This window comes from Trichomycterus rosablanca, chromosome 14 (genome assembly GCF_030014385.1).
Source record: "Trichomycterus rosablanca isolate fTriRos1 chromosome 14, fTriRos1.hap1, whole genome shotgun sequence".
Classification (NCBI taxonomy): Eukaryota; Metazoa; Chordata; class Actinopteri; order Siluriformes; family Trichomycteridae; genus Trichomycterus; species Trichomycterus rosablanca.
Genome location: NC_086001.1, coordinates 17,141,902 through 17,168,511, shown reverse-complemented (window position 1 = coordinate 17,168,511; position 26,610 = coordinate 17,141,902). Strand labels below are relative to the sequence as shown.

Here is a 26,610-nt window from a genome sequence, read left to right as displayed (position 1 = left end):
CAGTCGTCCTGTCCCCTTTGCAGAAAAACAGCCCCAAAGCATGATGTTTCCACCCCCATGCTTCACAGTGGGTATGGTGTTCTTGGGATGCAACTCAGCATTCTTCTTCCTCCAAACACGACGAGTTGAGTTTTTACCAAAAAGTTCCATTTTGGTTTCATTTGACCACATGATATTCTCCCAATCCTCTTCTGGATCATCCATATGCTCTCTGGCAAACTTCAGACAGGCCTGGACATGTACTGGCTTAAGCAGGGGAACACGCCTGGCACTGCAGGATTTGAGTCCCTCTCTGCGTAGTGTGTTACGGATGGTAGCCTTTGTTACTTTGGTCCAGCTCTCTGCAGGTCATTCATCAGGTCCCTCCGTGTAGTTCTGGCATTTGTGCTCACTGTTCTCATGATCATTTTGACCCCACGGGATGAGATCTTGCGTGGGGCCCCAGATCGAGGGAGATTATTAATGGTCTTGTATGTCTTCCATTTTCTTACAATTGCTCCCACAGTTGATTTATTCACACCAACCTGCTTGCCTATTGTAGATTCACTCTTCCCAGCCTGGTGCAGGTCTACAATTTTCTTCCTGGTGTCCTTCGACAGCTCTTTGGTCTTGGCCATGGTTGAGATTGGAGTCTGACTGTTTGAGGCTGTGGACAGGTGTCTTTTATACAGATAACGAGGTCAAACAGGTGCCATTAATACAGGTAACGAGTGGAGGACAGAAGAGCTTCTTAAAGGAGAAGTTACAGGTCTGTGAGAGCCAGAAATCTTGCTTGTTTGTGGGTGACCAAATACTTATTTTCCACCATAATTTACAAATAAATTCTTTAAAAATCTTACAATGTGATTTCCTGGATTTTTGTTTCTCATTTTATCTCTCATAGTTGAAGTGTACCTATAATGAAAATTACAGACCTCTCTCATCTTTCTAAGTAGGAGAACTTGCACAATCAGTGGCTGACTAAATACTTTTTGACCCCACTGTAATTCTGACCTCAGATCAGTAGAAGAATCGCCTTCTCTGAACTGTAAGGGATGGTCCATTGACTGATCACTCTTCATGGACACACAGCTGGGTTCAGGTGAGTCTGATATTTTACTCTTCACTGATCTAAAACACAGAAGAACAATCACAATTATTAAACATACATGGTGATGAAAAAATTAGATGTTAAAATAAGTAATTTTTTAATCAATAAAATGGAAAGATCTTAATAAATACAGTAATGATGATGTAAAACATTTTGAACATGGCCTACATTAGCATAACTAGCATGCTAGATTTGGGATTAAAGAACACCTGATGTACCATTTTAGTTTCTAAATTTATACAGTATTTCATGTGGGTGGGCACTATAAAGCCAAAAGTATGTGGACACCTGGCCATTAACTTGTTGGTGATCCCATTTCAAAACCAGGAACATTTACTTCATTTTCTGGAATGAGTTTACAAAAGTTTGGAGCATGTACGTGGGAATTTGTGTCCATTTCAGGTGTGTTCAGGTGAAAAGCATTTGCTTCTTCTGATGGAGTAAAAGCTGTTCAAACTGCCAAACGACTCTCAATAATCACTGGTCATTAGTGTCTCTACTGCTGAAATGACCCAGCTGGTGCTAAAGGAAGGTCATCATTTTATATTAAGCTTCTTCTTCCCATTTAAACCTAAAATAGGAAAACACTTAATGTAAAAACGAATACTGGGGGTGTTTATATGAGATACAGCTCTCAGGTAGGATGAGGAAATCTGGAAAGTAAAAATGTCGTTACACAATGCAGATCTATGATGATGAAGATATTTAGATTAGTTCTAATAATTATCAGATAATTATGGTGAAGAGTATTATTATTATTATGCCCAGTTCTTTGGTTTTTGGTTAGTTGTTTGCTCCTCCTCGGGCCACTGTCAGTAGGAACTCCCTGGCTGGCTGTAAATACCCCCTACTGCATTGATATACTTCAGGTCATTTTGATACAGGACTCATTTTACAGTTCATACAGATACTTTTGTTTCAGCATCTTTACATGGTCGTTTGCTGTTGTTCATGGATTTGTTCCAGATTATTGATTTCCATGTTATTCAGATTTTTTATACATGATGTTTGAATTAAAGCTTGTTGGATAGACATATACTGCAGTAAATGTTAATAAATTGCAATGAAATAAATTAGGCAGTTACACACTGATTTAAAATATATCAATGTAAAATTGTTTTGTAGTAATTATTAACACAATCCTAATTTAACATAAATGATATTTACTTTCTAATTTCTTTAATTTCTCTTGGTTTCTGTAAACAACCAACGCATTGAGTTTAATGTAAATAATAAAACATTTTCACGTCTGCACAGCAAACAGCAGTAAACGCCCAGCAGCTGTTTAACATCATCATATAAAAACAACACAACAATATTGAAAATCTCATCTTTCATAAACAACAAATCAGGTTAATGAATTTAATCAAGTGGGACTGGGAGTGAAGAACTTAATAAAATAGAAAATACAATCCTGACCTCAGATCAGTAGAATAATTTTCTTCTCTGAACTGTATGGGACGGTACAGTGACCAGTCACTCTTCATGGACACACAGCTGGGTTCAGGTGAGTATGATCTTTTACTTTCCACTGATCTAAAACACAAAAGAAAAACAATCACTGGACATTAAAATGTGATTAATATTGAAAATAGTTTAAAAAAATATATTAATAATATGGAAAGACCTTAATAAATAAAGAAATGATGGAGTAAAATATATTTTGAACATGGCCTACATTAGCATTACTAACATACTACATTTGGGATTAAATAACATCTGATGTACCATTTTAGTGTAATTATGAATATTTATATTTTTATGAAGCTATATCTCATGTGGGTGAAAACTGTAGCGGACTCTAAAATAACTTTATATTCCATGAATTATTCTTTTAAAATGTTGGTTGCACGTCTTGCTGGCGCATCTGTGACCAAGACAGCAAGTCTTTGTGATGTATCAAGAGCCACGGTATCCAGGGTAATGTCAGCATACCACCAAGAAGGACAAACCACATCCAACAGGATTAACTGTGGACGCAAGAGGAAGCTGTCTGAAAGGGATGTTCGGGTGCTAACCCGGATTGTATCCAAAAAACATAAAACCACGGCTGCCCAAATCACGGCAGAATTAAATGTGCACCTCAACTCTCCTGTTTCCACCAGAACTGTCCGTCGGGAGCTCCACAGGGTCGATATACACGGCCGGGCTGCTATAGCCAAACCTTTGGTCACTCGTGCCAATGCCAAACGTCGGTTTCAATGGTGCAAGGAGCGCAAATCTTGGGCTGTGGACAATGTGAAACATGTATTGTTCTCTGATGAGTCCACCTTTACTGTTTTCCCCACATCCGGGAGAGTTACGGTGTGGAGAAGCCCCAAAGAAGCGTACCACCCAGACTGTTGCATGCCCAGAGTGAAGCATGGGGGTGGATCAGTGATGGTTTGGGCTGCCATATCATGGCATTCCCTTGGCCCAATACTTGTGCTAGATGGGCGCGTCACTGCCAAGGACTACCGAACCATTCTGGAGGACCATGTGCATCCAATGGCGGTGCCGTGTATCAGGATGACAATGCACCAATACACACAGCAAGACTGGTGAAAGATTGGTTTGATGAACATGAAAGTGAAGTTGAACATCTCCCATGGCCTGCACAGTCACCAGATCTAAATATTATTGAGCCACTTTGGGGTGTTTTGGAGAAGCGAGTCAGGAAACGTTTTCCTCCACCAGCATCACGTAGTGACCTGGCCACTATCCTGCAAGAAGAATGGCTTAAAATCCCTCTGACCACTGTGCAGGACTTGTATATGTCATTTCCAAGACGAATTGACGCTGTATTGGCCGCAAAAGGAGGCCCTACACCATACTAATAAATTATTGTGGTCTAAAACCAGGTGTTTCAGTTATTTTGTCCAACCCCTGTATATATAGTGTTAAGAATTATACAGTATTGTACCATTGTTGTATACAAAGATAAATAACATTTGTACTGCATGCTAAAATCACCTATGTAACAATTTATCTGTGTTACTGTTTAATCTATATATTGGTATTTAGATTTTGTTCTTTTATGATGTTACGAGTTAAACTTTTTTTTTTTTACAAACTCATACAAAAGTTCCTTTGGGAGCCAACTTAATGTTTTTTTAATCAAAACTAAGCTTTTAGCATCACCTACTTACCACAAGTGGTTAATTTGCATGGTGGGCAGAAACTTTTTCATCACATGATCCTAAGGGAAATTCAACTTTCACTGGCTCAACTCCTGCAACTCAAAAGTTCAGAAGTTTTGGAAGTTTATAGCTCTTCCAGAGTTCACATCATGCTCAGGTGATACAGAATGCAGCTAACTCAGAAGAGTTAAAGAGTTAGACCGAACTAGTGGACTTGATACAGTAGTTCACTGTTCATGTTTTGCAAGTTTGTATTAGAAGTGAATTGACTGGTAAAGTTCTTATTCGGCTGCATGTAGAGAATCCAACTCTTCCAGTAAATTATACAACGCATGCTGATCGGTGTGCTTCACATCTGTACCTCTTCTTAGATGAAAAAAAGGAAAGTTGGGTCGAGGCACCTGAGCAAAGTGTAGTGGAACGGAAAGCCCACTTCTCATTAAAACAGGGCCAGAGAGAAGAACCAACAGACGTGAGATGATTCTACTACATGCTTCTTCCTTCAAAGACTGTCCTGAGCCGACAGGTACACACGTCTTCATGTGCTTGCTGTAAAGTGTTGGTTTCAATACCCTTTTTATTCACTTCCACTATTAATTGACTGCATTCGCTTTAATCAGACTCTAAACCTCCTGGTTCTACCCACAATTCAATCCACTCTAGATAATCATGTTATTTTCAAGTAATAGTTTGCCTACTTCTATCTACTTCATACTTCTATCATTACCACTTAGTTATACCATTTACTTATTAACTGTCATTGTATGTGTTATATTTTTGTTAGTTCAATAAACATTATAATTTTTCAGAATTTAGTGCTGTGACTCTGAGTGAGAGAAATACTTGACTAACAAACTTTACTCCAACAGAAAGTGACTGATCTGTTATGAATTCGGTTTTCCTGGTAATTTCTCCTTAAAAATGCCAGTGATGCCCCATATTTTATAATAATAATATGAATGATTTAATTAAATAATTAAGTGCTAACCTCTTTTTTCCACAACACTATACAGCAATAAAACTCAATGTCAATCGGTTCTAGAAGTGGTGTTGACTTTAAAATGCATGGAGTTTCAGGGTTTTTCTTCCCATAAGGATGTTTGGGAAACCTGTAAATTGCATGGTCCTGTGGACCTACATGTAGGTCATTGGATGGATGGATGGATGGATGGATCAGAAACAAGTATTAAGTAAATAAAAGACTCAGGTAAAATTATTAATTAAATAGGCTGAAGGTGCATAAGAAATATTAAGTAAGTATTGCATTACAATGTTTGTAGGAATAAATATATATGTAATATGTGATATAATAGAAAAGTTACAAAGTGTCTTGGCATTAAATGTACAGAGATGTGCAATGACAGAGTGACAGATCATGCTTCATGAGTCTGATAGTCCTATATATACAGTGTATCACAAAAGTGAGTACACCCCTCACATTTCTGCAGATATTTAAGTATATCTTTTCATGGGACAACACTGACAAAATGACACTTTGACACAATGAAAAGTAGTCTGTGTGCAGCTTATATAACAGTGTAAATTTATTCTTCCCTCAAAATAACTCAATATACAGCCATTAATGTCTAAACCACCGGCAACAAAAGTGAGTACACCCCTTAGTGAAAGTTCCTGAAGTGTCAATATTTTGTGTGGCCACCATTATTTCCCAGAACTGCCTTAACTCTCCTGGGCATGGAGTTTACCAGAGCTTCACAGGTTGCCACTGGAATGCTTTTCCACTCCTCCATGACGACATCACGGAGCTGGCGGATATTCAAAACTTTGCGCTCCTCCACCTTCCGCTTGAGGATGCCCCAAAGATGTTCTATTGGGTTTAGGTCTGGAGACATGCTTGGCCAGTCCATCACCTTTACCCTCAGCCTCTTCAATAAAGCAGTGGTCGTCTTAGAGGTGTGTTTGGGGTCATTATCATGCTGGAACACTGCCCTGCGACCCAGTTTCCGGAGGGAGGGGATCATGCTCTGCTTTAGTATTTCACAGTACATATTAGAGTTCATGTGTCCCTCAATGAAATGTAACTCCCCAACACCTGCTGCACTCATGCAGCCCCAGACCATGGCATTCCCACCACCATGCTTGACTGTAGGCATGACACACTTATCTTTGTACTCCTCACCTGATTGCCACCACACATGCTTGAGACCATCTGAACCAAATAAATTAATCTTGGTCTCATCAGACCATAGGACATGGTTCCAGTAATCCATGTCCTTTGTTGACATGTCTTCAGCAAACTGTTTGCAGGCTTTCTTGTGTAGAGACTTCAGAAGAGGCTTCCTTCTGGGGTGACAGCCATGCAGACCAATTTGATGTAGTGTGCGGCGTATGGTCTGAGCACTGACAGGCTGACCCCCCACCTTTTCAATCTCTGCAGCAATGCTGACAGCACTCCTGCGCCTATCTTTCAAAGACAGCAGTTGGATGTGACGCTGAGCACGTGCACTCAGCTTCTTTGGACAACCAACGCGAGGTCTGTTCTGAGTGGACCCTGCTCTTTTAAAACGCTGGATGATCTTGGCCACTGTGCTGCAGCTCAGTTTCAGGGTGTTGGCAGTCTACTTGTAGCCTTGGCCATCTTTATGTAGCGCAACAATTCGTCTTTTAAGATCCTCAGAGAGTTTTTTGCCATGAGGTGCCATGTTGGAACTTTCAGTGACCAGTATGAGAGAGTGTGAGAGCTGTACTACTAAATTGAACACACCTGCTCCCTATGCACACCTGAGACCTAGTAACACTAACAAATCACATGACATTTTGGAGGGAAAATGACAAGCAGTGCTCAATTTCGACATTTAGGGGTGTAGTCTCTTAGGGGTGTACTCACTTTTGTTGCCGGTGGTTTAGACATTAATGGCTGTATATTGAGTTATTTTGAGGGAAGAATAAATTTACACTGTTATATAAGCTGCACACAGACTACTTTTCATTGTGTCAAAGTGTCATTTTGTCAGTGTTGTCCCATGAAAAGATATACTTAAATATCTGCAGAAATGTGAGGGGTGTACTCACTTTTGTGATACACTGTATATACAGTGTATCACAAAAGTGAGTACACCCCTCACATTTTTGCAAATATTTTATTATATCTTTTCATGGGACAACACTATAGACATGAAACTTGGATATAACTTAGAGTAGTCAGTGTACAGCTTGTATAGCAGTGTAGATTTACTGTCTTCTGAAAATAACTCAACACACAGCCAATAATGTCTAAATAGCTGGCAACATAAGTGAGTACATCCCACAGTGAACATGTCCAAATTGTGCCCAAATGTGTCGTTGTCCCTCCCTGGTGTCATGTGTCAAGGTCCCAGGTGTAAATGGGGAGCAGGGCTGTTAAATTTGGTGTTTTGGGTACAATTCTCTCATACTGGCCACTGGATATTCAACATGGCACCTCATGGCAAAGAACTCTCTGAGGATGTGAGAAATAGAATTGTTGCTCTCCACAAAGATGGCCTGGGCTATAAGAAGATTGCTAACACCCTGAAACTGAGCTACAGCATGGTGGCCAAGGTCATACAGCGGTTTTCCAGGACAGGTTCCACTCGGAACAGGCTTCGCCAGGGTCGACCAAAGAAGTTGAGTCCACGTGTTCGGCGTCATATCCAGAGGTTGGCTTTAAAAAATAGACACATGAGTGCTGCCAGCATTGCTGCAGAGTTTGAAGACGTGGGAGGTCAGCCTGTCAGTGCTCAGACCATACGCCGCACACTGCATCAACTCGGTCTGCATGGTCGTCATCCCAGAAGGAAGCTGACGCACAAGAAAGCCCGCAAACAGTTTGCTGAAGACAAGCAGTCCAAGAACATGGATTACTGGAATGCCCTGTGGTCTGACGAGACCAAGATAAACTTGTTTGGCTCAGATGGTGTCCAGCATGTGTGGCGGCGCCCTGGTGAGAAGTACCAAGACAACTGTATCTTGCCTACAGTCAAGCATGGTGGTGGTAGCATCATGGTCTTGGGCTGCATGAGTGTTGCTGGCACTGAGGAGCTGCAGTTCATTGAGGGAAACATGAATTCCAACATGTACTGTGACATTCTGAAACAGAGCATGATCCCCTCCCTTCGAAAACTGGGCCTCATGGCAGTTTTCCAACAGGATAACGACCCCAAACACAACCTCCAAGATGACAACTGCCTTGCTGAGGAAGCTGAAGGTAAAGGTGATGGACTAAACCCAATTGAGCACCTGTGGCGCATCCTCAAGTGGAAGGTGGAGGAGTTCAAGGTGTCTAACATCCACCAGCGCCGTGATGTCATCATGGAGGAGTGGAAGAGGATTCCAGTAGCAACCTGTGCAGCTCTGGTGAATTCCATGCCCAGGAGGGTTAAGGCAGTGCTGGATAATAATGGTGGTCACACAAAATATTGACACTTTGGGCACAATTTGGACATGTTCACTCTGAGGTGTACTCACTTATGTTGCCAGCCATTTAGACATTAATGGCTGTGTGTTGAGTTATTTTCAGAAGACAGTAAATCTACACTGCTATACAAGTTGTACACTGACTACTCTAAGTTATATCCAAGTTTTATTTCTATAGTGTTGTCCCATGAAAAGATATAATAAAATATTTGCAGAAATGTGAGGGGTGTACTCACTTTTGTGATACACTGTATATATATATATACTGGTGCTGGTCATAAAATTAGAATATCATGAAAAAGTTGATTTATTTCAGTAATTCCATTCAAAAAGTGAAACTTGTATATTATATTCATTCATTACACACAGACTGATATATTTCAAATGTTTATTTTTTTTAATGTTGATGATTATAACTGACAAATAATGAAAACCCCAAATTCAGTATCTCAGAAAATTAGAATATTGTGACAAGGTACAATATTGAAGACACCTGGTGCCACACTCTAATCAGCTAATTAACTCAAAACACCTGCAAAGGCCTCTCAGTCTAGTTCTGTAGGCTACACAATCATGGGGAAGACTGCTGACTTGACAGTTGTCCAAAAGACGACCATTGACACCTTGCACAAGGAGGGCAAGACACAAAAGGTCATTGCTAAAGAGGCTGGCTGTTCACAGAGCTCTGTGTCCAAGCACATTAATAGAGAGGCGAAGGGAAGGAAAAGATGTGGTAGAAAAAAAGTGTACAAGCAATAGGGATAACCGCACCCTGGAGAGGATTGTGAAACAAAACCCATTCAAAAATGTGGGGGAGATTCACAAAGAGTGGACTGCAGCTGGAGTCAGTGCTTCAAGAACCACCACGCACAGACGTATGCAAGACATGGGTTTCAGCTGTCGCATTCCTTGTGCCAAGCCACTCTTGAACAAGAGACAGCATCAGAAGCGTCTCGCCTGGGCTAAAGACAAAAAGGACTGCTGAGTGGTCCAAAGTTATGTTCTCTGATGAACGTAAATCTTGCATTACCTTTGGAAATCAAGGTCCCAGAGTCTGGAGGAAGAGAGGAGAGGCACAGAATCCACGTTGCTTGAGGTCCAGTGTAAAGTTTCCACAGTCAGTGATGGTTTGGAGTGCCATGTCATCTGCTGGTGTTGGTCCACTGTGTTTTCTGAGGTCCAAGGTCAACGCAGCCGTCTACCAGGAAGTTTTAGAGCACTTCATGCTTCCTGCTGCTGACCAACTTTATGGAAATGCAGATTTCATTTTCCAACAGGACTTGGCACCTGCACACAGTGCCAAAGCTACCAGTACCTGGTTTAAGGACTATGGTATCCCTGTTCTTAATTGGCCAGCAAACTCACCTGACCTTAACCCCATAGAAAATCTATGGGGTATTGTGAAGAGGAAGATGCGATACGCCAGACCCAACAATTCAGAAGAGCTGAAGGCCACTATCAGAGCAACCTGGGCTCTCATAACACCTGAGCAGTGCCACAGACTGATGGACTCCATGCCACGCCGCATTGCTGCAGTAATCCAGGCAAAAGGAGCCCCAACTAAGTATTGAGTGCTGTACATGCTCATACTTTTCATGTTCATACTTTTCAGTTGGCCAACATTTCTAAAAATCCTTTTTTGTATTGGTCTTAAGTAATATTCTAATTTTCTGAGATACTGAATTTGGGGTTTTCATTAGTTGTCAGTTATAATCATCAACATTAAAAGAAATAAACATTTGAAATATATCAGTCTGTGTGTAATGAATGAATATAATATACAAGTTTCACTTTTTGAATGGAATTACTGAAATAAATCAACTTTTTCATGATATTCTAATTTTATGACCAGCACCAGTATATATATATATACAGTGTATCACAAAAGTGAGTACACCCCTCACATTTCTGCAAATATTTAAGTATATCTTTTCATGGGACAACACTGACAAAATGACACTTTGACACAATGAAAAGTAGTCTGTGTGCAGCTTATATAACAATGTAAATTTATTCTTCCCTCAAAATAACTCAATATACAGCCATTAATGTCTAAACCACCGGCAACAAAAGTGAGTACACCCCTAAGAGACTACACCCCTAAATGTCCAAATTGAGCACTGCTTGTCATTTTCCCCCTAAAATGTCATGTGACTCGTTAGTGTTACTAGGTCTCAGGTGTGCATAGGGAGCAGGTGTGTTCAATTTAGTAGTACAGCTCTCACACTCTCTCATACTGGCCACTGAAAGTTCCAACATGGCACCTCATGGCAAAGAACTCTCTGAGGATCTTAAAAGATGAATTGTTGCGCTACATGAAGATGGCCAAGGCTACAAGAAGATTGCCAACACCCTGAAACTGAGCTGCAGCACAGTGGCCAAGATCATCCAGCATTTTAAAAGAGCAGGGTCCACTCAGAACAGACCTCGCGTTGGTCGTCCAAAGAAGCTGAGTGCACGTGCTCAGCGTCACATCCAACTGCTGTCTTTGAAAGATAGACGCAGGAGTGCTGTCAGCATTGCTGCAGAGATTGAAAAGGTGGGGGGTCAGCCTGTCAGTGCTCAGACCATACGCCGCACACTACATCAAATTGGTCTGCATGGCTGTCACCCCAGAAGGAAGCCTCTTCTGAAGTCTCTACACAAGAAAGCCCGCAAACAGTTTGCTGAAGACATGTCAACAAAGGACATGGATTACTGGAACCATGTCCTATGGTCTGATGAGACCAAGATTAATTTGTTTGGTTCAGATGGTCTCAAGCATGTGTGGCGGCAATCAGGTGAGGAGTACAAAGATAAGTGTGTCATGCCCACAGTCAAGCATGGTGGTGGGAATGCCATGGTCTGGGGCTGCATGAGTGCAGCAGGTGTTGGGGAGTTACATTTCATTGAGGGACACATGAACTCCAATATGTACTGTGAAATACTGAAGCAGAGCATGATCCCCTCCCTCCGGAAACTGGGTCGCAGGGCAGTGTTCCAGCATGATAATGACCCCAAACACACCTCTAAGATGACCACTGCTTTATTGAAGAGGCTGAGGGTAAAGGTGATGGACTGGCCAAGCATGTCTCCAGACCTAAACCCAATAGAACATCTTTGGGGCATCCTCAAGCGGAAGGTGGAGGAGCGCAAAGTCTCGAATATCCGCCTGCTCCGTGATGTCGTCATGGAGGAGTGGAAAAGCATTCCAGTGGCAACCTGTGAAGCTCTGGTAAACTCCATGCCCAGGAGAGTTAAGGCAGTTCTGGGAAATAATGGTGGCCACACAAAATATTGACACTTCAGGAACTTTCACTAAGGGGTGTACTCACTTTTGTTGCCGGTGGTTTAGACATTAATGGCTGTATATTGAGTTATTTTGAGGGAAGAATAAATTTACACTGTTATATAAGCTGCACACAGACTACTTTTCATTGTGTCAAAGTGTCATTTTGTCAGTGTTGTCCCATGAAAAGATATACTTAAATATCTGCAGAAATGTGAGGGGTGTACTCACTTTTGTGATACACTGTATATATATATATATATATATATATATATATGTGTCTCTGTGTGTGTGTGTGTGTGTGTGTGTGTACAAAAAAACCAATTATAGTGCAAAATATGTAAGATGAATTATTTGTATTTTATAGTGTCATTAAACTCTGTCAGACTCTTTCCACCATTTCTTTACATCAGTCTGTAAAAAAACACTGATTTACTGAATCAGTAAAACAAGTCAGAAACGACTCTTTTCAAATTATTCATTGGAATCAAATCAGGGATTTGCGCTCTTATTATGGTAAAGATTCATTAGTTTTGCTCTGTTTAATCGTGCCTAAACAATGAATCATCCTTCGATCAGTGTGCATGTGTTCCAGAGCCCTGATAAACCAATCAGAGCTTCTAAATTCAGATTTTGGGTAGAATTTCAGTTCCTCTAATCCAAAACAATATATGCTAACTTTTATTTCTCCAATGTGCATTATTTAGATGAGCTGGCAATAAAAACACTCTCTATATTGGTTGTGAAGGTATAAGTGACAGCTTAGTTACCAAATTACCAGTTTCAGCTTTTTACCACGAAAGCCAAGAGAATAAATTGCCCGACTCCAACAAACTTTACTTTAGTTAGATGGACAAACCAATAACATTTACTTAATTTTCTGGATTATTAATCCGTGAATTATTTCCAATTTGATTCAAATCTGATTTTTATACAGAATATTTTTGCATGGATTAAAGCTCGTTAGATATCACAGTAATCAGCCCCAGTCGGGAGATTAATGAATAGTTTAATGTAATTGTTGATTAAATGAATAAATTAGACAGTTACAGACTGATGTAATGTTGTATATTAATTGTAAATAGTTCTGGTGAAAGATGATACAATGTATAAAGTATAAAATATAAGAACAGTTATTTTGTCAGGTAAAATTGTTTAGTAATAATCGTCTATCAACACATTCCTAATTTAACATACGTTATGTGTGTGTGATCCTCTGAGCAAAGAAGGAGAGAAATGCTAATTATGTAGTGATAACATGATCTAGTGCTGTATGGATTACTGTTAACACTACAGGTGATTATCATTGATGTAATGTGTGGATTTTAGATTTAATTTTGAATGTGGCTGGTAAAAGATGAATCAATCAGAGGTTGAAATACAGGTAAGATTCTCTCAGTGAGTTTAACTGATGAAATGTGCTGGAGATAAACAGTAAAAAATAGTCAGAACTTGTTGGTGTTACAGGCCAGCAGGATCCTAAATCACTTCAGATACACACTACTTACTGACTACATAGTGTATATAGGACATTATTATTGTACCCTAGGTAGTGTACAGGGGTAGGGCGTAAGAAACTATTTGAGATTCGCACTGACGGTTATTTACGGAGTTTCATGACGCTTTTATTTACTGTTCTGGTGCTTTTATACCAAGTTACTTTAATCAGTCAGTTACAGAAACACTCAGAATGAATTTTCATCCTCATTATTTATTATTTATACTGAGAAATAAATTTACTCACCCCCAAACTTCTCTCAGCCCCTCAGAGAGATTCATTTCAGAGCTTATGTTTCTTCCTACAGCAGCACAACAGAATTCTTTTTTATGAAGTCTAGATTTATAACATTCACATATTCCAGCTTTAAATTCAGTTTCTCACTGTGATTTTCTCCTGAACAACTTTATATTCCTCTCTTCACTAAACTGCGCAGCCAATTTACTTTCACTTTTCAAAGCGGATTGAGCTGGTTTATTCAGCCAAGTAGGAGGGAGGAGCTACAGTACAGGTACAAACACCTGTACACACATCTGTACACACAACTGTACTCTCTCTCTGACACACACGCACACACGCTAACACACCTACTATACACACTGTACTACACACACACTAACACACCTACTAGTCATGGTGATGGTGAACGCTGGCGCATTTGGCTGCCGCTACCGTTGCCGTATTTTGTTTTATTTTATTTTATTTTTATCGCATTATTTTTATACTTTTCGCACACTCCTGTGGTCACTAGCCATTTGTGCATTTTTGGGTCGTGAGAGATAATGCTGGTGCGTTTGAATGCCGCTTCTCCCCCGGTGAAACTGTTTGAACGGAAACATTGCACGAAACATTTTACTGGATTTTATGCATTGGATTTGGGATCTTTTTTACTGTGCTTGTGCTGCTGATGCTTCTATGATGTGGAGCACGTGGTGTATCCGGAGCAGTGAGAGTTAGCGGATTAACTGTTTTCTGTGTCCGCTGCTCTGTGTAACATCTGCTGTTGTGTCTAACTGTCAGTGTGGATGGTTTTGAATTGCTCCTTTGGCTGCTGGGATTGGATGGCTGGAGTCTCTGCAACTTTTCTGGTCTAGACAACGTCTCATCATGACGATGGAGCGCTCTTACAGTGAACTCTATGCTCTGGGACATTCACGGTATAAACCTCCAACATCTTTACTGCTCCACCGCGACCCTGGTATTGTGCAAAGGCCTAAATATTCCCACCGAGCCTCAGGTCGGACTTCTGTTTACCAACAGCATGCTAACAGCAACATTCCCTCACTCTGGTCACTGCAACGCCGAGAGGTTGCCAAGGTGATGCTAGGCTCCTCCCACCAGAAGTACAGAAATCTCATCTGCAGCAGTGTTCAAAACCCTCAAAACATATTTTCCAGCTGACTCAGAACTGTGCCACATGTTTGGTGTTTCCTATCTTTGTAAATGTGTATTTTATTTATTTCTTGCTTAGTAAATGTGTATTTTATTTATTTATTGCTTAGTAAATGTGTATTTTATTTATTTCTTGCCTAGTAAATGTGTATTTTATTTATTTCTTGCTTAGTAAATGTGTATTTTATTTATTTATTGCTAAATGTGTATTTTATTTATTTCTTGCTTAGTAAATGTGTATTTTATTTATTTATTGCTTAGTAAATGTGTATTTTATTTATTTATTGCTTAGTAAATGTGTATTTTATTTATTTCTTGCCTAGTAAATGTGTATTTTATTTATTTCTTGCTTAGTAAATGTGTATTTTATTTATTTATTGCTAAATGTGTATTTTATTTTTTTTTTTTTGCTTAGTAAATGTGTATTTTATTTATTTTGCTTAGATTTTCTATATTCTTACTGTACAGTGTCCTTGGGTGTCATGAAAGGCGCTTTTCAAATAAAATAAATTATTATTATTATTATTACTATACACACTATACTACACACACAAACACAGATACTGTACACACTATACTGTACTACACACACTAACACACAGATACTATACATTCTATACTGCACACACTAACACACAGATACTATACTACACACACACTAACACACAGATACTATACATTCTATACTACACACACTGTCACAGATACTATATACACTATACACATACACTAACAGAGAGATACTATACACACTATACTACACACACACTAACACACAGATACTATACATTATATACTGCACACACTAACACACAGATACTATACACACACAAACACAGATACTATACATTCTATACTACACACACTGTCACAGATACTATATACACTATACACATACACTAACAGAGAGATACTATACACACTATACTACACACACACTAACACACAGATACTATACATTATATGTTGTGTTTGTCCCTTTTATATGGATTCACTTTTAATCCTTCACAAACACAATAAATTATAATAAACACGGACAAGGAGATAGCATTGCTGCTGCTGTTCTTTTATTGAATCACTTTCACATGTGAACATTCAACTCTGTGAATCAATCTACAGGTATGGCAATTACTACCAAAGTAAAAGTCTCAATATTCAAATTAACATAAATATACAAATACACAACACTCCTTCCTGCTAAGATACAATGCACACTAGCATTCCATTTTTCAGCATATACTTTTTTTTTTTTTTATATATATATATATATATAAAAACATTAACTATACACATTTACAAACACCATTTCTTTTTTTTTTTTGTGTGTATGGGTTTCATTTACTAAACATATTAAAGATTTAAGCGCTCAGGGGGTTTCCGTTCTCTAACAGGATAGCGTCTTTCATGACTAACGTTTTCAGACAACTTAGGTGGTGAAACTGGTGTTGGTACCATGGTTGTTGTGTTTGACTCTGATGGAACATTAACTTCAGAAACAACAGGCGGTACTGTCAAAACCTCAGATGAGTCAAATTCAGTCACTGGCATCAATGATTTTCTGAGTTGATCAACGTGACGTCTCCAGATAACTACAGGTTGCACCTCAACGGTGTAAGAAAGAGGTCCTGTTTGGGCAGTTATTTTTCCAGAAGTCCATTTACGATCACCTCGGTAATCTCTGGCTAGAACCGTCTGTCCAACTAAGAAATTACGCATTTCTTCCCCTGAATGATTCAAAATCTGTTGCAACTGTTTTCCTTGCATGGTCCGTCTAAGATTTGGTCTCAGAAGATCAAGACGTGAACGTAGAGGACGACCTAGGAACAACATTGCAGGTGAATCATTGGTGGTTGAATGAGTAGCATTTCTGTATGCAAACAAAAAGTTAACAAGCTTTTGCTTCAATGTCAAGCTTTCTCCAGACATGGCCTTAAGTGCATTTTTCAGACTCTGCACAAATCGTTCTGCTAAACCATTAGTCGCAGGGTGATATGGTGCTGATGTCAAATGTCGAATTCCATTTGTTTTCAGGAACATTTGGAACTCTTCAGCAATGAATTGAGGTCCATTGTCACTCACTAGATGTTCTGGAACACCGGTTCTCGCAAACAGCTCTCGCAGTACTTCTACTGTATCACTGACTTTTGTAGAAGACATTATGAACACTTCTGGCCACTTGGAACATGCGTCTACCACAACCAGAAAAGTGTGGCCCAAGAATGGTACCGCAAAGTCAATGTGGATTCTCTGCCATGGAAGTGCAGGCCATTCCCATGGGTGTAGGGGTACTGTTTTTGGCATCTTTTGGACATGCTGACATCCTGAGCAGTGCATGGTAGAATGTTCTATCTGCTGGTCTATACCAGGCCACCATACAAAGCTTCTGGCCAATGCCTTCATCTTTACCACGCCTAAATGTCCTGAATGTAGTTCCTCCAACACTTTAGTTCTCAGCTTTGAGGGAATTACAACTCTGAGTCCCCACATGATGCAACCACTATCCAGACTTAGCTCTGAACGACGCTGATAGAACTGACTGAATTGGGATTTTTGTTGTTCAGTCCAGCCTTTTAGTGTTGCCACGTATACCTGAGATAATGTGGGATCTCTTCGAGTCTTATTTCTTATCATCTCTGCAGTTACTGGCAAACTTTCAATCTGCAAAAGAGAAAACATATCGCCTGGAGTGGTCTCCAGTGTAACTTTCTCAGGCATGTCGTTTCCCATAGGTAAACGAGACAGTCCATCTGCATTTGCATGACGATGTGTTCTTTTGAACTCAATTTTGTATCTGTGCCCTCCAAGAAATAATGGCCATCTCTGCATTCGTGCTGCGGCAGTGAGTGGCACACCTTTCTGTGGATTAAATATTGATACAAGTGGTTGATGATCTGTTACCAGAGTAAACTCTTTTCCGTACAGATACTGATTGAATCGTTTAACTCCCCAAACAAGACTCAGCGCTTCGCGGTCTATCTGTGCATAATTCTTCTCAGCTGCAGAAAGGGAACGGGATGCAAAGGCGATTCGGCGTTCACTTCCGTCCCTCATGACGTGTGACATTACTGCGCCAATTCCATATGGTGAAGCATCACATGCAAGTTTTAGTGGTAACTCAGGGTCATAATGCGTTAGCACAGTGTTTGAGGTCACCAATTTCTTTGCATCTTCAAAAGCTTTATCACATTGTTTTGTCCATTTCCAATCTTTTCCCACCTGTAGTAGGCTATTTAGTGGATGCAGGACTGTGGCCAAATTTGGAAGGAATCTGTTATAATAATTAACAAATCCTAAGAAGGACCTTAGTTGTGATACATCCTTTGACCGTGGAGCCTGTACAACAGCTTGAATTTTGTCAGCGCACTTGTGCAGCCCCTGTGCATCAATAGTGTGACCTAAGTATGTAATGCTGGGTTTAAAAAATTCACACTTGTCACGACGAGCTCTTAATCCATAATCCGCAAGTCTTTTTAATACTGTTTTCAGGTTTTGGAGATGTTTCTCTGCATTTTCACCTGTAACAATGATGTCATCTAGGTAACATTGAGTTCCTGGACAGCCTTGAAGCACCTGATCCATTGCTCTCTGCCACAGGGCGGGTGCTGAAGTAACACCAAAAACTAGCCTATTGTAGCAATACAGGCCTTTATGTGTGTTTATAGTCAGAAACACCTTTGACTCCTCTTCCATTTCCATTTGGAGATATGCCTCAGCCAAATCAATCTTGGTGAAGTGTTTTCCTCCAGACAGAGTTGCGAAGATATCGTCGATTCTGGGAAGTGGATACTGTTCCGCTTTCAGCACGGGATTAATAGAAACTTTAAAATCCCCGCATACTCGGACAGTTCCATCTTTCTTTGAAACAGGTACTATTGGTGTCGCCCAAGGGCTCCAGTCTACCTTTGACAAGATTTGCTCAGATTCCATGCGGTCCAACTCTCTCTCCACCTTCTCTCGGATAGAATAAGGAACTGGTCTGGCTTTGTGGAACCTTGGTGTAGCATTGTCATTAAGAACAATGTTGCCCTTGATGTGCTTGAGTGTACCTATGCCTTTTTGAAAAACATCGGCTGCATCATCCAAAACTTTCTGTAATTCTTTTTCAGTAGACACCTCTGTAGAGAATGTGGTGCACATACTATGAATGGATCTCCAATCAAGCTTTATTTGTCTCAACCAGTCACGGCCCCAGAGTGCTGGTCCATTTGATCTTACTACATATAGATCTAACATAGCCTGCTGGTTTTTATATTTAACAGTCACTGTTACCACACCGACAGGTGTTATCTTTTCCCCAGTGTATGTCTTTAGCTGGATGTCAGATGGTTTCATTGCTGTATTCTTGAAATATTGTTCAAACTCTTTTTGTGAAATAACTGATACAGCTGAACCAGTATCCAGCTCCATTCTCAGTGTTTTTCCATTCACTTTTGGAGTTAGCCATATTGGTTCTCTCCTGTCTGTTTTTACCTGGTAAATGTCTAGACTACCAAGTCCAACATCCTCATCACTTTCATTCACATTCTGGTCCACTGCATGCATATCAGTATTTTTGGTGGTATTTGGTCTGGTTCTTTTATGTTTGTATTTAACAATTTGTTTGTTTATCACTGACCGACATGCTCTTTGAATATGTCCCACTTTGTTACATTTCCTGCATGTTTCTGTTTTAAAGCGACATTGTGCAGCTGTGTGTGCGCCTCTGCCACACCGGTAACACAGTTCACTTGGTCCTGTCCCATTTAGTTTTGAGTAGACTTTGTGCACACTTACTCCTTGGAAATTGGTGACTCCTGACTGTAACTCAGTAGCATCTCTAGCGGCTGCTTCCATGGATACAGCGATTTCCACTGCTCTTTGAAGTGTGAGTCTGTCCTCCGTTAAGAGCCTCTTCTGAATACTTTCATTCAAAAGTCCACATACTAAGCGATCTCTTAACGCGTCACTTAGTCCATCACCAAAGTCACAATGTTCCGATAATTTCCTTAGTTCAGCCACGTACACTGAAACAGATTCTCCCTCGCTTTGGTTTCGTTTGTGGAATCGGAAACGCTGCGCAATTAATAAGGGCTTGGGACACAAATGTTTCCGCATAATTTCTACAATGTCCTGGAAGTTAAACTCTGCAGGTTTTGTTGGAGCAGTTAAGTTTCGCAACAAGCAATACGCTTTTCCTAACATTGCACTTATTAGCATGGACACTTTCTTTTCTCCCGCGATATCATTTGCCTCGAAATACTGTTCAATTCTTTCAATATACATCATCCAATTATCTGCTGAGCTATCGAAAGCGTCCAGTTTTCCAATATAACCAGCCATTGTGTTATTTTATTCACTCACTGTCTTTTCGCGGCAAATCCTCCCTCACAGGCAAAAATTTACAGTCTCTCATACACCTGTAGGTTCTTTAATTTCAATAAAGTCCTCGTCGCCACTGTTGTTTTGTCCCTTTTATATGGATTCACTTTTAATCCTTCACAAACACAATAAATTATAATAAACACGGACAAGGAGATAGCGTTGCTGCTGCTGTTCTTTTACTGAATCACTTTCACATGTGAACATTCAACTCTGTGAATCAATCTACAGGTATGGCAATTACTACCAAAGTAAAAGTCTCAATATTCAAATTAACATAAATATACAAATACACAACATTATATACTGCACACACTAACACACAGATACTATACACACACTAACACACCGATACTATACATTCTATACTACACACACTAACACAGATACTATATACACTATACACACACACTAACAGAGAGATACTGTACTGTGTTTTTCACTGTACACCCCACAAGTGCTCTGTTGTACTTGCGCATGCGCTGAACGCTACCATCCTGAAACTGCTAAAGTTTCTAAACCTCTAAAGCTGAGTTAAGTTTAGGACGCAGTTGGCCGGTAGATTGCGCTGTAAACAATGATTTGCCTTTTGGTGTAACAATTCAGCATAGAGCAGTCACATGTGGAACACTATTCTCTACTCAGCATTGATAACAGTGTTTTCACCTAAATAAAGCCAGGTTCCACCAAGATTTGGACTCGGATCACTGGATTCAAAGTCCAGAGTGCTAACCATTACACCATGGATCCACACACTGAGGTCTTACTTAAGCCCAAAAGTTAATAGTTAGTCATTTAAGAGCAAGTTGGCTGTTAGATGCCGTTGTAAACAATGATTTGCGATTATATTTTGGGATGGAGCAGTCACATGAGGAACACTATAACACTACTAGTGCTATTATGATATTCAAGCTGGATGAATGGATGGAAATTAACATGTCATTTAAGGTGACTCTAAACTAGCACAAGCAATTGTGATGCTGTGTTGTACTGCACATGTGCTGAATGCTACCATCCTGAAACTGATAATGTTTCTCAATCTTGGACCTAACACCGGGCCCCAAATAAAAGCAGTAAGGTCCCACCGAGATTTGAGCTCGGATCGCTGGATTCAGAGTCCAGAGTGCTAACCATTACACCATGGAACCCTGACACCACAAGAACTAAACGTAATGATTCGCCATTTGCTAAGTAAATAATGCAAAAATACACAACTTCAGACTTTACTTTTAAATCTCAAGTTATTTAAACTTATGTGATTGATATAATTGACTGAAATCAATTGACAAAACTGAGGTAATTTAGTAGTTTTAAACACTAAATAAAAGTAATTTTAGTTAAACATTGCCACCCAAGTATCAAAATCACAACAAAACGTTCCACTGTTGGAAAATTACATTAAGTTCAGGACGCAGTTGGCCCGTCTCTCCTTGTTGCTCTGAAGCAGATGATTTGATGTTTGTGCACCTGTTCAGGAGATCACAAGTCACTAATGATCACACAGAAGTCACTTGATTTTAATACTGTTTGTATTTGAAATGAGATCCAACAAGCTCATGGTAAGGTGTCCAAATAATTTGCCACATAGTGTATCATTATTATTGCTAAGGAGTTAATTTGTGTGTCTACATCACTTCATGTATCTATATGTGTCTAACATACGATTCTATTATATTAATATTCATAAGCATGCACACACACACACATACACAATACACACACATGCTTCCACATTCACATGTTTTTGCTGTATGTCTTATGTAGATAATATTTAGGTGATCTGACGTATTTTTGACATTTAATTATTATTTAAGTGAAGCTTTTTACAAGTTTAGGGGTTTTGTGTTTTGCTTCACTGTATGTATGGTGCATTATTAAACTGTTATACATTATTTACTCTATTTTGTATTAGATAAGATGGTTTGTCTCTGTATTTTTAAATGACAGCTAACGATAGTGATCCGACTCTTTTAAGTGTTTTGTATAACATAAAATGTTGACTTCGTCAAAAAGAACCGACTCCTTCAGCTTCTAACGGCTCATTGCTGAGTACTATCAACTTAGTGAATCGACTCGTTCGAGTATATTCCTGTCGTTCGACTTAAAGAACCGGATTAAAGAATCGACTCATTTGATTCATTTGAACGCGCAGACTCACTCGCTCTCCCACTGTGAGCTTCTCAAACTGAACTGCGTCTTTCTGTACATGAGGAAGAAATCTATGTAGAGATCAAGGACGGATTAAGGATAGTCTGGGCCCCACCCCGCGCGCCCCCCCCCCCTCCAAAAACATAAATAAATTAATACATTAAACAACCTGTCAATAACTAACCCTAACACAAGAATCTATTTTATATAAGTTTCTTTCTACTCTTCTTTCCTGCAAAGTCATCCACTAATTCATCAAAATTAAGCTGTCTGACCAAATCTGATTCAATGGCCAGAAGTGACAGTGAGTTCAGGCGGTTTTGGCGCATCCTAATCCTGAGTTCATTCTTAATACGAGCCAGTTTGGAGAATGAACGCTCCCCTTCACAATTTGTGATAGGCACAGTCAAAAAAAGTCTAAGTGCTGTGTAGACATTTGGAAAGGTTGACTGTAAATTCAAATTTATCATGGTTTTGAGCATTTTACATTTTACTGACCTCAAGGGCCCCTGGGCGTTGGCCCCACTGGCCCGGTCAGTAATCCAGCCATGCTTTAAGAACGGTCACTATCAAGCTGGCGTTCTGCTTGTTACTCTTGAACTTTAAGAATGTGCTTAGCGTCCAGTTGTTACTTTTGCACAAGAACGTTTTGTCAACTTTCTGCCAGCTACCTTGACAGGTGCGATGGCCAAGTGGTAAGGCGTCGGTCTCGTAAACCGAAGGTCACGGGTTCAATCCCCGTTCGTGCCTTTAACATGCATGCTCTTGTTTTAAAACATGACCAATATGCTCTAGTTCACATTCCCCCTAGGCTAATTTAAGAAACACAGCTCATTTCCTATTTTCCCTTGCAGGTCTTATTTACCACATTAATGCTGTGCTTCCACACCAGCACATTTCCTCTACATAGGGATGGCAGCTTAGAGGTACTGCATGCCGTGCCTGTATGAGCTCCAGAGTGTCACAATCCCTTGAAATATCCAGGTACTTAGTCAGACTCAATCACAAGCCCATTTTAAACTTCACCCAGCTGACTGAGCAAAGGTACAGGAGTTAGATGAATTTTGGATTGGACTTTCTATTGGCTTGCATGACATGATGGAGCTTGTTAACCGAGTGTTTAATGTCTTTTGGAGCCAACCGGTTCAGAGAGCCAGTTCTTAACAGCTACCACAGAAGACTGTGCAAGTGTGCTGTTAAATCTGCAATCCCTCACTTGACAGAGGCTAGAGATTCCTGCTCCTGGTTCTGCTTCTCTTTTTGCAAAGACTCTCGTACCCGTTGGAGGTTTATCCTGGGAAGTACAAGTTGGGGATGTAGCTCAGTGGTAGAGCGTGTGCTTTGCATGTATGAGGTTCTGGGTTCAAGCCCCAGCATCTCCATTCAGTAGCTTTTAATTAGGGACCATATCTTGCCTGCCGATCTTATTCTCTTCAATAGAGCTATCGAGCCACAGCAATCCTGCCATATCACAAAAGGGGATGTAGCATAGCGGTAGAGCGCATGCTTTGCATGTATGAGGTCCAGGGTTCAATCCCCTGCATCCAGTTGTTACCTTTGCACAAGGACATTTTTCAGTGTGTGACCTTTCTTTGCTGTGCTACCACTGCCATGGGCTAAGGCGTTGCTCTCGTAAACCAAATCTCACAGCTCATTCCCAGAGTGTGTCTTATTCGTGCTTTGTTTTTAATGTCACAGACAAAATGCTCCTTGAAACAAACACTTGGCCGTTAAAGATTAAATCACAAGTTTTTTCTTTTGTAAACTTCACCTGACTGAAAGATCAACGGCTATAGGACAGCACAAGAGAACTTAATACATCAAAGCTGTAATTCCACAGCAGCATCTTACTGCTACACAGGGATTGTAGCTTAGATTAAGCCATTTAAATATCCGGGTAGTTGTTTCAGACCCTGTTAGAACATCAAGTTCTTTTGAAAAAAAGCTTTCTTAGTTCAATTAGCAGAGGTAGAAGAGACTTTTGGAAGGTTTCTTAGGTCCAGAGATATGTTGACCTTGGCATGGGGATCTTGCTTCCGTGGGAATGCATGGGTGTCAGAACTGTGTGTGCGGGGGTGCATGCGGGGTTTTGATACGGGTGCATTCTTGTGGAGGTACGCCATGTTTCTAACAAACTGACTGTTCTTGTAGGATGATAAACAAGTTTGGTTTGGGAAGTTGACCTTGAGCTGGGTTGCTGAGAAGAGTTAGCCTGAAGGGGCAGTAAGCGGGGTATAAATACTGTGATAGGGCAGACAGAGTCGCCCTTTCTCTCCTGTAAAGGCATGTGTGCGTTTGCATTGAGATTGGCCCTCAGCTCAGCTGCTTTTATCATTATCCCGGTTGTCTGTGTCAATCTTTAAGGGTTATTTTGAATTCCCACAACACATTCAGGTCAGAAACATGTGATTATTTTAATTAGCCAAACTTAATTGCCCTGCTGTGAAAGTTAGCAAGTCATGTGACCCGTGTGTACCGTCCAGTGAAACGTCTGTGCGTGTGTCTCTGTGGAGCAATCGGTTAGCACGTTCGGCTGTGAACCGAAAGGTTGGTGGTTCGAGCCCACCCAGGGACGAGTGTCTTTTATTGCACAACCTGCCTGTTGATCAAATGGATATGAGACACAACAACAGTGTGTAGCCCCACAGAATAGTGGAAATAAGTAACTGAAAAACATCCAGTAAACAACAGTCCTACAAGCACAAATATCCACCTGATAAGTCACCGGAGACCGGCTGTCCAAAGTGGAAGAACGTCCTTTTGGTTTCACTAGATGTTAAATGAAAATACTCGCCCAACGTGGGACTCGAACCCACGACCCTGAGATTAAGAGTCTCATGCTCTACCGACTGAGCTAGCCGGGCTTAAGCAACATGTCAGAACAGACAGCTCATCGATCAGACCATCAGAGAGATGTAGGTTTAATTCACTAACATCACGACCAGATTAAGAACTAATTCACAGTTTACAAACTAAATTTGGAATAAACAACAGACACAGACTTACTGTCGCTGTATTGTATTGTATTATAGTGTTAAATTGTAGCCTATTTTATTGAGATTATGCTTTAATGCTGTATTTTCTTAAATTTATTTAATCCAGCACAATGATTAAACTGCACAACCCAACAAGTTAAAATAACCCATCATGTGTTCTGTCCAATATTTACACAGTGCTGGTTGCACTTTTCTTTCCTGTATACCAAAAACAGTCGCCATTGCAGGTTTACAACACGTTACAAAAACACTTGGGACACTTTATTTTTGCTTTCTTTATCTTGCCGGTGTCACGTTGTATTGAAACTAAAATAAATAAATAAAAACTTAAAATTAAAAAGCAAGTGTTTAGGTTCATTTATCATCTTAACACATATTACAAACTAATCAAGCTCTGCAAATTTCAGACATTGTTCACATAAACAAAATCAAAAAACAAATATCAAGTGGAATCACAAGGTGATTCATTTATTTATAGATGGTGCTGTTTATGGTTTTACACTTGAACATGAACAGTTAAAAAATAAAAACAAACACAACATCAACAATTTAATAATAAAGTCACAAATCTGTACCCAAGCAACAAGCTGTAATTTATCTAGCACCACTAGATGGGAACGATCTCTGTACAACATTTTGAACTTCACTTTAAAAGTCAGTTCAGTGTGTTTTACTGTAGTAAGAATAGCTCCACATGTTTTGTATGTAGTGTTTATGGTATTTAAGCTGGATGGATAGATGGAAGTTAACATGTAATCTAAGGTGACTCTTAAGTTTATTCGCTGCTGTTGGCTTATGAAGTTTTACTGAACAAACTGGCTCGTATTTTGGCACTTATAAACCTTCCTGAATGGTGATCTGCTTGGTTGACACAACTAGCACAAGTAATTGTGGTCTACACCCCACAAGCGCTCTGTTGTACTTGCACATGTGCTGAACGCTACCATCCTAATACTGCTAAAGTTTCTAAACCTTTAGGTAGATGGCGCTGTAAACAATGATTTGCCTTTTGTTGTTACAATTCGGCATAGAGCAGTCACATGTTGAACACTATTCTCTACTTAGCATTGATAACAGTGTTTTTACCTAAATAAAACCAGGTTCCACCGAGATTTAAACTCAGATCGCTGGATTCAGAGTCCAGAGTGCTAACCATTACATCATGAAACCCTGACACCACAAAAACTAAACGTAATGATTCGCCATTTGCTAAGTAAATAAGTTATTTAGAAGTTCTAAACACTAAAAAAAGTAATTTTAGTTAAACGTTGCCACCCAAGTATCAAAATCACAACAAAACGGTCCACTGTTGGAAAACTGCACTAAGTTCAGGACGCAGTTGGCCG

At 40.0% G+C, this 26,610-nt stretch overlaps 5 non-coding genes and 2 pseudogenes across 5 annotated transcripts; 3 read left to right on the top strand and 4 right to left on the bottom strand.

Annotated features, from left to right (window-relative positions):
• Nucleotides 1-26,610, bottom strand: part of LOC134326742 (zinc finger protein 850-like) — a 143,499-nt pseudogene that overhangs the window by 75,850 nt on the left and 41,039 nt on the right.
• LOC134327001 (uncharacterized) overlaps nt 1-26,610 on the bottom strand; it is a 61,639-nt pseudogene that overhangs the window by 19,189 nt on the left and 15,840 nt on the right.
• On the bottom strand, nt 21,197-21,268 carry trnaq-cug (transfer RNA glutamine (anticodon CUG)). The gene has a single exon. It is a non-coding gene; the product is annotated as a tRNA-Gln (tRNA).
• trnat-cgu (transfer RNA threonine (anticodon CGU)) lies at nt 22,947-23,018 on the top strand. Its single transcript has one exon. It is a non-coding gene; the product is annotated as a tRNA-Thr (tRNA).
• On the top strand, nt 23,579-23,650 carry trnaa-ugc (transfer RNA alanine (anticodon UGC)). The gene has a single exon. It is a non-coding gene; the product is annotated as a tRNA-Ala (tRNA).
• Nucleotides 24,770-24,843, top strand: trnah-gug (transfer RNA histidin (anticodon GUG)). Its single transcript has one exon. It is a non-coding gene; the product is annotated as a tRNA-His (tRNA).
• trnak-cuu (transfer RNA lysine (anticodon CUU)) lies at nt 25,060-25,132 on the bottom strand. The gene has a single exon. It is a non-coding gene; the product is annotated as a tRNA-Lys (tRNA).